The 15,469-nt window shown below is 44.2% G+C and overlaps 1 protein-coding gene across 1 annotated transcript in view; it reads left to right on the top strand.

Annotated features, from left to right (window-relative positions):
• The window catches only part of PTPRG (protein tyrosine phosphatase receptor type G), a 654,052-nt gene that overhangs the window by 249,849 nt on the left and 388,734 nt on the right, over positions 1-15,469 (top strand).

Genomic DNA, 15,469 nt, shown 5'->3' with positions numbered 1-15,469 from the left:
AAAATCTCTTGCCAGGAAATTTCCCTCCTGTGTTCTTAGTTTCTGTTTGCCATCAGCGCAGTCAGGGTTTTTCTGCAAAGACTCGAGGTGTCTTATCAAAAAGTTCCGAATTCCTAGTATGTGATCCTTGGCATGGCATTTAACCTCTCAGAGACTTAATTGCCTCAAGTGTAAGTAAGATAAAAGATTAGATTTCACTAGATGACCCCCATCTAGTCATCTCCCCTTCAGTTTTAGGAGTTGGTCAGCTCTGTGGGTAGAAAGTATAGGAGACCTGGTGCCTTTTTCTGAGGAGAGGTTGATGAGACAGTGCGGTTGCCTGGAGTTCCTCTTGGAGACTCAGCAAGTGCCCCTGCTGAAAGGAGCCCGTCTCGTCGAGTTGCTGGTGCCAGGCGGGCGGGGGGCTTCACACTCTGAGGAAGAAGTCGGCGGGCTGTGGAATCACCTTCCTTCACCCCTGTCCTGCCTCACCTGTATGACGCCCGTGTCGGTGATGTCAGTAAAAGCATATAGATGTTCACTCTAAAATTCTTCTAACTTTGTTGTATGTTTGAACATTTTCAAAATAATACGCAGGAGAAACAAATCTAGTGGGAATTTTATTGCTTAAGCTTTGGGACCAAATCAGAGTGTGTGTTTAGCTGCAAGTCCCAATAGCATCAACTTAATTCTTGGCCATCTCAGGCTGTCCTTCAGGGCGTTCCTCTGGAGTGACAAGTGTCTGCGGGTAGGAACGTGTGATGGGTGAAGGATGTTCCACATTCCCTTTATCTTCTCTGCTTATTTGCGGTGTAAGGTGGTTTTTCCCAGCATTCTTTCTTGGGGCTCAAGAGTCCTCATGTGACCTTGAGCCACATGCCTCTGGGTTCCTAAGACAGGGCTCTGCTCCCTCCTGCTCTTTGCAAGCCCTGAATGAGGTCCCCCTGTCCTCAGGTGGTTATTAAATTCTGAACATGTCATTTAAACTGGAAAAAGAAACGGCTGGCTTTGCTTGTGTTGTGAGCGTGCAATTCAACATTTTCCCACTTTGACTAGAAGAGGGACATCTCATCAGTAAGAGTGTTATCTGAAATGAACCTCGGGGTTGCCTTACATATTTAGCAGAGCTCACTGAACAGGTTGCCCGGGGTTAGGATCCTGCTGGTTAAGGAAAGTATCAGTAGAGCCAAGTGGCTCTGGGTCCCAATCCTAGATCTTACCCGCTCCTAAGTTATGGAACGTTAGGCAAGTCACTTAATGTCTTTGAATCTCCAGTTCTTCTCATCTGTAAATTGGGGATAATAAAGTTACTTACTGCATGAGATTATTATGAGAGTGAAACCAAACAGTCCCTGTAATATCCCTGTGCACCTGTCATTGATAATGGTCAGTGAATGCTACCTGGGGTGGTAGAGTTCTTCCTGCCCCGTAATTAAGGCCTAGTCTGTCATTTCATGCTTTTATGTTTTTCACGCAGGGTTGCATTCAGTAGCCCAGGAGACAAAGTGCCCTAATAGTCACAGCATCATGGGGACTTTGCCTTGTGACAATGATCTCTAAAGATGTCCATTTATGCCTGCTGGGTTGGTCAATGGATCGTGCTGGCCCTGAACCCTGATTGCCGGGTGTGGAGGTTCCCAATCTTCTAATGCTGCTTAATTGTAAGCAAAGCAGCTAAACTGAGTGTTTCAGGGATTCTGGGAGAATTAAGGCAGACCCCAGGGGGATGAGGAAACCAGAGTCATTTGCTTGTCACTTGATCTTTTTGTAATAAACTATCAAGTTCAGCTTTCCGTGGTGAACTGAATTTGTTTCAGCTCTTTATTTTTCACCTCGTAGCTGTAATTTTCTGGCTGCCATCGCCATCTTTAAATCTGGTTCAACAGCCACCCGGAGTGTTCAGCAACCCAGGCATTTTAAGGTCTTCGCTTCAACATCTGTGCTTTGGAAATTGAGAGGAAACGACAGATCAGAATATACTCGGCAGGAGGCAGGGCAGACCACGGGGTCCAGCTCCTTGTCATGTGTAGTGTCTGGTTTTCATTCTTCCCACATTGCTCTCCCACGTTGCCCTCCAAGCGCTTTCAGTGGTCCTGCCGCCTGAAGGTCTCTTGTGAGACTTCGGTGTCTTAGATGGGCTGTCCATGTTGGCATGTCGCTGTCACACAGGCACAGTTGTCCCCTCGTTCGCCCATCCTGAAACCGTGCCCTCCAGCTTTGGTCCCTCCAGCGCTGCATGCTCAGAATGACCTGGGGTCATCATTGCTGGTCAGTGGGGGTGTCGGTGTGTTCATCAGATGCAAACTGGGGAGTTGCTTCCTGTATACAGTCAGGGTATCCATGGGGTCGAAAACAGTGTCACTTAGAATGCTGTCATTCAGCGTCTATTCTCAGCTCCATCATGTCAACCACCACAACAATAGTGATGGTAACAGAAATAGTAATAGTAGCTACCGGTTAGAGAGCTACGTGGTTCAATCATCTCATTTTATTCTCTAAAAATCATGTGAAAAAAGTACAGTTATTAGCCCCATTTTATAGCTGAGAAAACTCAGTGCTCAAGGTCTCCGTCCAAAACAGAAGACTAGTAGGTGGTGAAGCCAAGGTTCAAACTCGGGCAGTCTCTACCCAGTGCTCCAGTTTGTATGGACTGTGCATCGTTCCCTGACTGTTACTCTCAGCTGTGGAGTCGGTGGGGCAGGGGCTCACTTTGTCCTCATACAGATGGCTTCGTATCTGATCATAATGAAATCATCCTGTTTTGGACTCGGGCACCCCCCTGCTGACAGGGCAGGTGGCGACAAGCTGCTTCCACTCTGTGAGCAGGCCAGAGCCTGTTTGCCTCCTCACTGGGTTCTCCTGCTTTGCTGCGTGTGCGCCTTCTGCCCCTGGAGCCAGATTTCCAAGCCCTTTGCCCCGAGGATGAAATGTCTTTCCTCCAGTGGCCGTGTAGCCGGGGCAGCCACAGAGGGCCTGGGTGTGGTACTGGGGTTAGTGTCTGCCTGCTTTGGCCGGCCTCTTCTAGGAAGTGCCAAGATTCGGCAGTTGTTCAAGAGGCGCTGACATCTTGTTATCAGGGACTGTTGCCATAAGGGGTCTGCTGAGTCCAGTCAGTGCTGATGCAGGCTCCCTGTGCCCGTCAGAGACTCTCTGGTTTGTTCATAGGTATAATCTTCAACTTTTATGATGGGAAGCCTCTGGTGGGACAGTTTTATAAATGAACCAGGGAACTCCTCTGTGCCTGCTTCTGTGTGGGGTGGGGAATCCACGCAGTGCCCTTCCCACTGCACCCAGTAATGGGCTGACTTTGCTCGGTCCACTCTTTAGGGACGCTGCCTCCAGTTACTGTCACCGATAATCATTTTCCTGTTAAACACCCGTACTTCCCTTTCCCCGGGCTTGATGCACATGGTGATGTGCACTTCATTGTGTCCCCGGTAACACACACTTCTACTTGAACTTGACCATGATTGTATTCCTTAACTGTAACTTCCTAGAGTAGCACTTGGTGTTGGCTGGGAACTGGAAGGCTTCTGACCCTCCCTGTCCAGGCAGGTGTGGAGTTGGGGCTGAGGCTGAAAACCAGAAGGAAAAAAGGGGGAGCATTTCCTCTGGAGGAGTTAGGAGAGAGAAGTAAGCATAGCTCCTTTCTGTAGAAATTAACGCTTACGCAGTTTCCCCCTCTTTGGGACTGGTTGCTCCTTCTTCCTAGTGGAGACCTGTGTTTGCGTGGAAGAAAGATCACAGTAGTGCTAGGGCCTGAGATCACAGAAGGATTTAACAGGAGATTCAGGCCTGCTGTCTGGGTAGGACATCAGCCTTTGAGCCGGGAGTAGTCAGGTTACCCAGGACTTGGGAAGGAAGCTGTACCAGATGGCCCCCAAAGTTCCTTCTGGAGCTGCACAGGGTTTTCTTGTCTCTTGTGATCCAGCAGCAGCAGGCGTGGATGGCACCCCCGCCGGGTGCCTGGCATGGCCTCGTACCCCCTGCCTCCCGCAGCCGGCAGCCCTCCTCCATGGCCATGGAGTGACTGCATATGGAGACATACCATTGGCTCCCGTTGAGCTGACTTGGTTGCCTGAAGTGAGAATGGTTAAATGGGTAATTGATGGGAGCAAAAAGCCAAGGGAAGTGGGTCCCTGCTGGGTAGCTGGTTAGTTATAAGAGGCTGTGCGTAGATAGTGGGGCTGAAGTTGGTGACCTTTCCAGAGCATGAGTCTTTCCCCTTCTCTTCTTTCTCTCCTTTTTGTTTTATAATAATAATAGCGTTCACAGTTCATTGCCTTTTATGAACCATACACTAAGCTCTTTCCATCCATTATTCACTTGATCTTTTTGTGACTCATCTTCCTATTAAAAATAGGGGATTGAGGTCATTTTGGGAAGTGACAGAAATGGGGCCTTTATGTGATCTCTCTAACTCGCTAACAGTCTGAGCTCTCTACCCCTACCCCTTCTCCATCTCTCTGCAGCCCTCCCTCCCTCCCTACCTCCCTCGGATTCCTTAAGCACTCATCCTCTGTCAGGTTGGTGGGGGACCTAGGCTTTACCTTAAGGAACTCAGAATTGAGTTGGTGTAGCACAAACACACTCTTCTGGCCCTTTGATGGTGACGGAAGCCCAGGGATCCGTGAGGTCCATCGGTGAGTTCCCACCTGAGCCTGGGGGTTGGGGGAGGGTTATAGAGTTTGAGCACAAACTTGTGGTCTGTCTTCTACCAGGAGTTTTAGCCCCTGCGGCCACGCTGGGCTGACGACCTTTCTCCCCTGGCAGCCTAGAGCGTGAGGTGCTGGATGTGGTTCCCTTCTTCTGTGGCTGTCCTGTAGCTGTGGTTTAACAAGTAGGATTGGCTAGGTTTACCCCTGTGCTTAAGATCTCCTGTTCTACTTAAGGCTTCTCCCTTTGCCCCTTCTCCTTAACAATGGAGAAGAGAGGGGGACTTGTCTTGAGACCCAGCTTTGTGCCAGGCTCTGGATCGGGCAAGTATAATGTTAGTTATGTCATCCTCCTAAAAGTCTGTGCCGTGGACCGTGTTCTGTTTCATCTCATGGTGGGAGAGCGTCACAGTCAGAGAGTGTCAGGTATCTTTCATATCACTTCTCTGCTCACAGCCCTCTTGTAATTCCTTTTCCCTCTCAGAAATGAGTCTACGATCCCTAAGTTCTAGAAGAAGGGTCTCACATGGTCTTGCCCCGGTGGTCTCGTTGACTTTTTGCTTCCACCAGGTCCGCCCCAGCAGCCTGACCTCCCTGCCATCCCTTGGTGTGCTGTGTCTTCCACCTGGGCCCGTTGTCACCTCCCTCTCCCTTTTCTGTTGCTGTCCCTGCTTCTGGGCTCTCTTCCTTCTGTTAAGTATTTCCTGTGTGAGTCGGTTTTGAAGATTTTGATGGGCAAAGTGAACACATGTGGCTTACAGAATTACCTGGAGGCCAGTTTGTTAACAGAGAATTATTTGTAAGGGGATGGATTTTTGTTGTTGTTGTTGTTTGAATAAACACAAGTAAGGCAAACCATTCAGGGTCAAGGTCAAATGCTATCTCTTAACAGTGTTCAGAGTTTCTAGGGCTAGGCTCTCCAGATGTCATACTGTTTTCAATTCCTTCGGGCATTGGACTTTGTACCTGAAATAGCCTCATATTTAATTCAACAGGCGCATTTATAACCAGGTCTTATTTGATGACTTGCTCAGAATTTTTTTTAGATTTTAGCAGGATTATGGGATCTCTGGCTTTGAGGTTGGTCACCCTAAGAACTTTTTTTGGTAAAAGAAGCCCATTCTCCTCTGTGGCCTCTCTGTTTGGCCGACCTTGTGGAGGATGGAATTTCACTTGCTAGTCGCTGTGGCCTTTCAAGCCTGCTGCTGGTTTTATTTTTGCTCTGAGGTGCTTGTTTTTGGTCCATTCATCATAGCTTTCCTGTCAGCCGCACCTAAAATAGTGATGCTGTCTCTGACGGATGGGGTTCAGAAGATGAGCAGACCCAGATCTCTCTACAAAGAGGTTCCCCACTTTTTTGAAGCATCTCCATGGATTTGAGAATTTATTTTCTGTTTTGACTTAGAAGTGTCCTTGTACATGTCCCTGGGTGTGGTCCTCTTTTGTAAGATGCACAGAATAAAAGTAACATCTTGCTGTCAGTCTGTGGGCAGATCTTTGTCAGAAATAAAATCATGTATCTGTATTTGGGCTGCAGGACTTAAAAAAAAAAGTCAAAACTCAGAAGGAATATTTGCTTTTCAATATCTGACTGCATGCTTTTCAGATTCTGCCAATGGAGGCTTTAACGTGCTTGCCTGTGAGCATCCCCAAAATTGTCCGTGGTGGGCTCGGTGCCCGGGTGCCCGGGTGCCATCCTTGACTAGGTTGCTTCAGTGCTCCCTGTGACTCTCCTGTCCTCTCCCCCTGTTGAACTGCCGCCCCACCCTCCTCTTCCTCTGCCCGTCCTCCTTGTCATCACCAGTGCTTGAACATTCCTCAGGCACAGGCCTTCTGCTTAAACATCTTTCTCAAGGACTCTTGAGATGGGATGGGTAGGCTCGAGGAGGATCAGCGCAGGGATGGAGGAAGCTTCCTTGAAAAGGGCCAGGTGATAAGTGATTTAGGTTTTGTGGCCCCTGGTTTCTGTTGCAGCTACTCAGTTCTGCTGCTGTAGGGCCAGAGTAGCCCTGAGATGTGACATAAGTGAATGAGGGTCATTCTGTTTCAGTACAATTCTCTGTATAAAAGCATGGCATGGAGTGCATTTGGCTTGGAGAGATGAAATGACTTCTCTAAGAATATGAAGCTAGTAAGTGCCAGAGGTAGGATTTGAACCCCTGCTGTTCAATCCTAACTTCCCTGTGTTGAACCTCTGTGCACTTCACGAAGGCCCTGTTGGACTGTTGATTAACTCGTTTGAGCCTTCCCTTCTCCCAGGAGAACGCTGTCAGCAGTACTTTTATTTTCTTAAGGGTTATCGTAAGCATCAAATATGGAAGTCTGGTGTTAGTTGAATAAATAATGATATTACATAGAAACTAAAATAGATTTCTAACACATGGATAACTGTTAAACTTTTAATCTGCCATTTCCTTTGACTTCTAATTACTGAAATGCTAATTAGCGGATAAATACCGCTTATTTATGTTACCGAATAAAAAACACAGATGTGTCTTTTTATTAGCCTTTGTATGCATTAAGGACTGTGTCGATCAAGGCAATGTTTTAACTATTTATACAGTGATCTTTCTAGCTTTTCAAAAGGTGTCACTTCACTGAGCACAGACTTGTCACCCTGTCCGTCATTCCAGGGAGCAGTTTGCTAATGCAATAATAATACGGCACTAACTGCGTGCGTATGCAAATTCGTTTTTTTTTTTTTTTTTTAATGAAAGACTAATGTATGTATAAAGTGAGCTCACTTTCACTGTTCAGCTCAGTGAAACCTGTGCTGATGTGCAGGTAACTACCACCCAGCTGGATGCAGAGAATGTTCCCAGCATCCCAGAAAAATTCCCTTGCACATCTTCCTTCTCGATAAACTCCCCTCTCCCAGGGGCAGCCACTCTTCTGATTTCTCACCACTGATAAGTTTTGTCTGTTCTCGATCTTCCTTTAAACGGAATCATACAGACGATATGTACTTTCTGTGCCTGTGTTTTTCTCTCAGCGTGTCTGTGACATCTGTCTGTATTGTTACTTTATGGCAATAGTTTGTTCTCTCTTTTTGCTGTGTCCTGCTTCGCTGCATGTTTGTACCACAGTTTACTTACCTGTTCTCGTTGTTGGGCATTTGAGTTGTTGAGGCTGCCAGAAATAAAGCTGCTGTGAACTTGAGCATGTTACTTCTGTTGAGCATGTGTATTTTTTATTATTTCCCTTCGATTTCTAAATTGGTATTATTTCTATTAGAGGAGATCAGAGTATTTATATTTGAGAGGTGTTTAAGAGCCAGCATGAAGGAGTTTTATTCCAGGGTGTGTGTGTGTGTGTGTGTGTGTGTGTGTGTGTGTGTGTGTGTAGTAGGCCTTTAAAGATGAAAACACTTTAAAATATGTAATTTTGAAAATATTTCAGGTATCTTTTAAAATGAGGGAGTAAACGATGGTGCATATTGTCTTAGTTAATTAAATGCAGTATTGCAATTTAAAATCACCCAAGCAGGAATATGTGTGAAGTACAGAATACTCAGCATTATCATTTTCATCATTTTAGGAAAAAAATATGTATATGTACACACACATACATATGTATGCTGTTGTGTACATATCATTGTTTTCTTGCCTTTTGTTGGGAGTACGTATAAATACTTGGAATACATAATACATTTTGCTGTTGCTAAATTTTCTGTTGTGAAGTGGGGAAAGTGATGCTTCCCTCCTAGTTTCGAGCATCAGATGGTTATATAAAATCTGTGACTGTGCTGTATAAACTGTAAAGTTCTTTTGCAATGTTGGTTAAAATAAAAGCAGTCATAATAATAATAACTAGGTTGTGTGAGGCTTCCATTTGTGAAATAAATTAGGTCATTTACTGAAAGCTCACTTAACGAATATAACTAGGAAATTTTAAAAAATACTGTTTAGAAATCAGCAGTGGAGTAAGAGTTAACAGATGAAAATTCAAATTAGCAATTTTAGGGAAAACAGAATTTTTTTTCAGATTGTCAGTATCTCTGTGCTTCAGTTTCCTCATGTCGAGAATGGAGCGGCGGTAAGCAGAGTATCTTGAAGGTCCATTCCAGCACTCCAATTTCTTCCCATTCCCTTTTACTGTTAAAAATGCTGATTCCCCACTGAGTGTTTGATTCTAATAGAAAATATGTCATCCTCTGGTGAGATGGATCGTGGGATGGATTGTCGGACAGAATCTGTAGTAACTTCCATGAAGAAAAGAAAGCCTGTTGCTATATTTAAAAATATTTGTCTCTTCTACCGGAACTGAACTGTCCTGTTAGGACCCTTTGGGTTCCAGGTTAGTCACCTTAAAAGTGACACGTTTGCACAGAGGAGAAGGAGAGAGATGTTTCTCCGGCCTTACATTTTAGACTCTGTCTCGTGTCCCACTTCCCATCGATCCGAGGTGGTAGCTGTGGCGCTCACGGCAGCGGGTTCTGGAAATCACTGAGGCCTTTGGGAACCGCAGCTCCCATGCAACACACGGGGTCCCTTTTGAAGGAGGCATGGAGGGTCCAGGGATCTGTATTTTAAAGCTGAGTGTTCTTCCCCAGCATTTCAGAAGCCCAAAGCTCCCGACAGCTGAGAATACCCCGTCGCTCTGTTCATCCAACGCACAGCCAGCTGTTCTAGTACCACAGAGCTTTCCCACCCCCTGCATTTACTGTTGAAACCTCAGTGAGAGAAACACTTCCCCGAACGTCTTGTCACAGAGTGGACTGGGCCAGGTAAATGTATTTCCTCTGGAACTAGCTTGCACTTGTATTAGGGGCAGGGCAGCCTCTGTGGTGCAGCTGGTGTTGGAAACACAGTAAGAATTTTGGTTCCAGAGTTAGAATGAGTTGCTATGGTAGTGTTTAGCTCTGCGGCTCGATAGCTTTATGATGTTGGGCAGATTACTTATTCTCTCTGAGCTCTGATTTCCTCGCCTGTAAAATGGGATCACTGTAAGTTCTGAGGCTGGTTTGGTGGTACAAACAGACCTTGCCTTGCCTGACTCTTAGTAAGTGCTCACTCAGCATTTGCCACAGTTTTGTTTTCAGATCACCTGTGAGGTGTATCATTTTAAATAAAACGTATGTGTATACACATACACACACACACATATGTGTATCTTTATATCCATGTATATATATTTACTAAGGGTAACAATAATCTCTTAGCGAGGCCAGGGTGTGTTGCTGCAAAACGAGCCTCTGAGCCCTGATAGCCAGATTGAGACTCAGAGGCAGAGTTTTGGGAGAATCAGAAAAGAACAGCTTTTTGCTCTACCAGGCGAAGGGGAGTCACAGCAGACTAATACCTTAGGGATTGTGAATCTGCCTTGGGGTTGGATCTTGAGGTTTTTAAGAAAAAATGGATGGATCAGAAAAGGTGGTAACAATCAGGGTGCTACATTCATCTTAACCTCGATGAATCCTGGCATCAGGGAGGAACTCCAAGGGTCTGTTCATTCTTCTGAGATCATTGGCCCACGACCTCCTTCCTGGAGCAGAGCCTCTGGGTGAAAGCTGTTCTTGGTAAAGAATGTACGGGGAGGGGAGAGCATAAGGGGAAAGTCGGGGGGATGTTTAGCACAAACACAGTAAGGGAGAAACAGCACGGTGCAGGATTTCTTAGTCAGATTGAATCAGCATCAGGGGAGCCAGTTTGTTCTCTTGCTGAATAATCCTGCTCCTTCAGGTGTATGTGTGTGAGACTCCTGCATGTCCAGCCTGCGTGTTCCCAGAAGAATCCAGAAGCCGTGGCAGAAGTAGAGTACCCAGCCTGGCGAAACAACTACATTTGGAAAGGAAGAGCCTTTCCTTGAAATCATAATCCTCATTAGAGATCCGTCTTTAGAAAATCTTAGGAGTTGGTTTTGGGTCAGACCCATCCATCACTGGCATGATGAAGAGTTAAAAAATGAAATAATTGAGTTGCCAAATGTGTCTTATTTTTTTGTTCCCCTTTTAGAAGAGTTATTGGGTGGGAGTAAATTGATTACCATTTGGGTGAAGCTGTTCACTAACGTTGAAGACTTCTCCACTTAGGATCAGATAATTCCATCTGTAGCTTAGAGAAACCCTTAATACAAGTAGCTGGGGTGATGTGTAGAGTGTGAGTCACAGCGCAGTTTGTGATGGGGAAAACTGACGACAACCTGAGTGACTTCCACCAGGCAACCAGTGAATTTATGCGGTGTATTCATACCTTGGGGGACTAGGCAGCTGCTTAAAATGAACACACAAGGACCTCAGGTCACTGTGGATAAACTTTTAGCTTTACCTATAACATTTCTTATCTTGCATGTTAAAACCAGATCTAAAGCAAATATTGCAAAACATGAAATTTTGTTAAGTAAATGGTGGTAGCTATATGGCTGTCAGTTGTATTTTTTCTGGGCATTAGAAACATGTCTTAATTTTAGATAGCTGGAAGATAAAAAGAAAAGTACCGTAGGATGGATTATGGATTGCATTTATTTTTATGTTATGAGACATTATTTCCTTTAGAAAAATACATTGGTAGCATGTGGTATTGTGGAGAGCTTTGCATGAATGTGGGGTATTTTTTTTGTGAGCGGCGAGGAGAGGGAGTTTTTTTCCACCCCATTTACCTACTTGCCATAAAGACATTTTTATCCATTAGCTCTCTAATGTGACTAAAAATGAGTGACAGTTCCAAAGAAGGTGGAGATAAGTTGCTAAGTGATCAGGACGCTGAGTCAGCTCTCCTGGGTTCACACTGGTTCCCGCTCCTGGTGGCTGCAGGGTAGGGGACGCGGGCCTCACAACTGTCTTCTGCCCCGATGCCTCTCTGTCAGACAGGGTCCAGCAGAGTAGTACGTAGTGAATGGGATTATTTCCGTTGACTCAAATACTAGACAATGTTTGACCCAGAATGCACGTTAGCCGTTTTTATTCCGACAGTTTGCTGTGGGAAGAGGAACTCTGGAGCACCGTGCAGGCCCCAGTAGCAGAAGCCCTGACTCAGACACTGTCCCAGCCACAAGGATGCAGAGCCTGGAGCACCGAGCCTGCACCCGTTCCTCCACCCTGCACTCATCTCGGCAGTTCAGGCTCTTTCTGGCCAGCGGCATAACCAGGCGCTGCCCCTGTTTTCACCCTACCCCAGGCCTTGAGATGTGGACTTGGCCTCGCAACCTTTGCTGGACTCTCTCAGCCGACTTTGGGAGGCTCAGCTCCATCTCATGTTGGACCAGGTCTCATCAGATGTGTCTCTCTGCAGGATTTTATCTAGCTTATGCAGATTGGTTTTCAGTGTTGCTGACGGGTTGCACCCAGATAATTTCAAATTTGTAGGCGTTTCTGGGATGGGGGTGCATTTTGGGTCAGAATGGTAAATGCCTTCCTTTTCACTTAAACGTCCACAACACCCTTTTCTCTTCCTTCTCTTTGGACACACCCACACATATACACACATACATACTCACTTTAAATTAGTAGCACTGGTCTGGACAGTGGTGGGTTCTCAACCAAGGGTGTTTTTGCCCACTTGGAAAAATCAGGCAATGTCTGAAGGTAATTCTAATTGTGATGAATTGAGACAGAGGAACGTGCTGCCGGCATCTAGTGGTTAGAGGCTGCGGATGCTGCCAACATCCTACAATGCGCAACAACCCTACAACAAAGAATTATCTGGTCCCAAAATGTCAGCAGCAGTAAGGTTAAGAAACCCTGAACTTGCCCTAATGAGAGTTGTAGTACCGTAATTGAAGTTCCAAGGCCAGATCACATCAGTGCTGTTTCAGCCTGGAATAAATCTGGCCTCAAAGACTTACCTTTCTGTAGAGCCCAAAGACAAAGTAGGTCAAGAGAGGAGCCACCCTATTAAGCCTCAAATATCGTAGGTCTCCAACAGGTGTACAGGATAAGCAGGAAGAGGAAATTGTTGCCTGTAGAAATTCTCTTTTCTCCTTTCTCTTTGCCGTGTGCTCTTATCTATAGAAGGGAGATTCTGAGCAGATAAAGATCTCTTGAAATCCGTTGCTCTGGCTTTTGATCCCTCTTTTCAGTTTCTTCTTCTCTTTTCAGTGGGTGGAAATCACATGTCAAAGCATAGACCTGCTTAGAATATTGAGTGTTAATAGAGGCTGGAGCCGTCATCCCCTGCATTCTGGTTCAGCAACTGACACTTGAAGAAGAATTTCTCCTTGGTATCATTTGAGGAGCCATTTCAGAAGGGCCCTGTGATTGCCTGGGGATCAGGTAGAAGTACTTGAATGCCATCTGCAAGGCAAAAGGCTTTGAGAGAGAGAGGATCCTCTTGTGAAGGAGTCATAATGTTTTTCATATTAATTACACAAAGCTACTTGATTAATCAGTAAACTCCCATCTTAATGTACAAGGGGAACTGGGAAGTGTTTCAGAAGGTACCTAGTGGCTTGAAAGAGCTGTTTTCTCTGTGTTTGTATTTTGGGACTTGGATACTTAGCGATTCAGACATCCATCAGATGGAGGGGCTGTCTGCTTGGAGACGTGCCTCAGTGATACACGTTTTATAGACTGGCTTCAAGCCTTTGCCACGGTCTTTCTATTCTTATTTTTTAAAGTGCCATCATTCCTTGCAGGGATATAACGGGAGCACAAAGCTTGCAGAGATGGTTGAATTCTTTTTCACTCCTACCCTCTGCCTATAATCAGGATGAAGTATAAGGCCAGGTTCCTCTTTGGTAAGAACCCAAGGTGAGGGACACAGCTGGCTGTGGGGAAGCTTTATAACTGAAATGCAGTTGTGACGGGGTTTTTTTGTTTTTTTAGTTGTGACGTTTTTTAAAGTCTTAATCATGAGTGACTAAAAGCAGTTTTTCTTTGGGAAAAAAAACATTACAAATAATATTTATGAATTTGAGCATTCTATAGCCCAATATCAATGAAGAAATTTCTTTTACAATTAAAAACAGTAATTAGGAAGGACAGAACATCATTTCTATGGAATTTGTGCCAAAAATGCATAATCTCCCTCCAGTCCTGGGATGACATCAGACACCCCAAATTGAGAGACATTCTGTAGGAACTAATCAGAGCTCATTTGTCAATATCGTGAAAGACCAGAAAAGACTAAGAAACTGTTTGAGACAGAAGGAGGCTAAGGAGAGATAATTAAATGCTGTATGGAATCCTGGAACTGGGAAAGGACATTAAGGGGAAACCTGAAACAATTCAAATAAAGTCTGTCTTTCAGTTAGTAGTGTCTTGCAAGTGTTAATTTCCTGGTTTGCTCATTGTACTATGGTTATATAAGATGACAGCATTCAGGGAAGCTGGGTGCCGGGTATACGGAAACTAAATTATCTTTGCAACTTTTCTGTAATTCCCAAATTAATTCAGTATAAATTGGTTGTTTTCAAAAGCAGTAATTATTATGTGTAACAAGTTAAATAGTTTCTGTTGTTTTTCTCATGTAGATGGCAATTTAGATAGCATTTCACATACATAGTTCGCAAGTGTGTTAGTTTTATGGATTACAAAACTGAATGTGTCAGTTTCAAATATAAAGTGGCAAATGCTTTTTTAACAGAGGGGATACCTTGGTAAACTTGAGATTAATACTTGGCATTTAAAGAAATTATTACAGAAGTAATAGGCTTACTGTGAAACATTAAATAATGAAAAGTAGAAATGAGTATTCTCGTCAATTCCGATTTCCACTCTCCCCTCACCTTATCACGGTACCACCTACCACTGCTAAAAGTTAGGTACAAATTCAGGATTTTGAGTTAACTGTGTTTCTAGGTAATATGTATTAAAAAGAATGTGATCATACTGTAAAAGCCTTTTTGTAACTTGCCTTCCTTTCTCCACACCTAACAGTAATTCATGGTTTTCTTCAGTACCCATATTTCTACCTTACGTCATTTATCTGCTGTAAAATACTATGTTTTTTTTGGATCTGTCCTAATGTGTTTAACTACTTACGGAAATTTCAGACATCTCCCAGTTACATTCATAAAGTATTGAACCTCTTCTCTTTTCCATGTATTCCTTTTTTTGATATTAAGAAATGTTTCTTTCTATTTTTATATCAGAAAGGAAGTATGGGGTCTTTGCCTTGTGCAATCTTTGCATTCCTTTGAATTATTTTGTATCTTAAGTGTAACTTCCTAGACATCAAATGTTTGGGTCCAGATAGAAGAACACTTTACATTTAATTTCCAAAGAAGAAAAGTCATATTTAAATTCTGCAATGTCTGGTTTTTGTTTAGTATTAAGACGAGCGTGGACCTACCAGGAGCACAGAAGCTTGACCTAGTGTTTGGATATTTTTTTCCCTAAGTACTGAGAACATGAATGCTCTGCAGCAGTAGAGAGTGCTGGCCTGGCCCTCAGAAGTTAATTTTGTGCTTTTAAACTTTGGTACAGATGCTTAGGCCCCCAGTAGGGGGTAAATATGTAAACCACAGAGAAGCCGCACAGGTGCCTAATTTTAGTTGTTTTGTAGTTCATCATTAGAACAGAAAGAGGGAGGAAACAGCTGACCAGTTTGCAGAGATTTATCATATTTGAGTTGTTAATAAAAATACACTGAGCAGAAAATACTTCAGTTGTTGTGTGTAGGCCTTGGTAGAGAAAAACAGTAAACTGTTTAATTGCACGCCAGAAACACGCTCATGGGATGCTAACATGTTTACATATTGAAACGTCTGATGCAACAGGACTGAAAGCATGAAAATAATGTCCATAAGAAGGAGAAGATATAAAATCAATACTAGTTGGTGAGAGAAAATACCTCTTTGGTTCCAAAATATTTAAACTCTGAGCAAGCTGTGTGTGTTGTGGAGTTTATTGTGTTAGCAGTGACACCTTTCAAAATTAGGAAGAACATGTTGCATTC

The sequence above is a fragment of the Camelus ferus genome, chromosome 17, assembly GCF_009834535.1.
Source record: "Camelus ferus isolate YT-003-E chromosome 17, BCGSAC_Cfer_1.0, whole genome shotgun sequence".
NCBI lineage: Eukaryota > Metazoa > Chordata > Mammalia > Artiodactyla > Camelidae > Camelus > Camelus ferus.
Note: the sequence above shows the minus strand (reverse complement) of the source record. Positions and strands in the feature narration are given on the sequence as shown.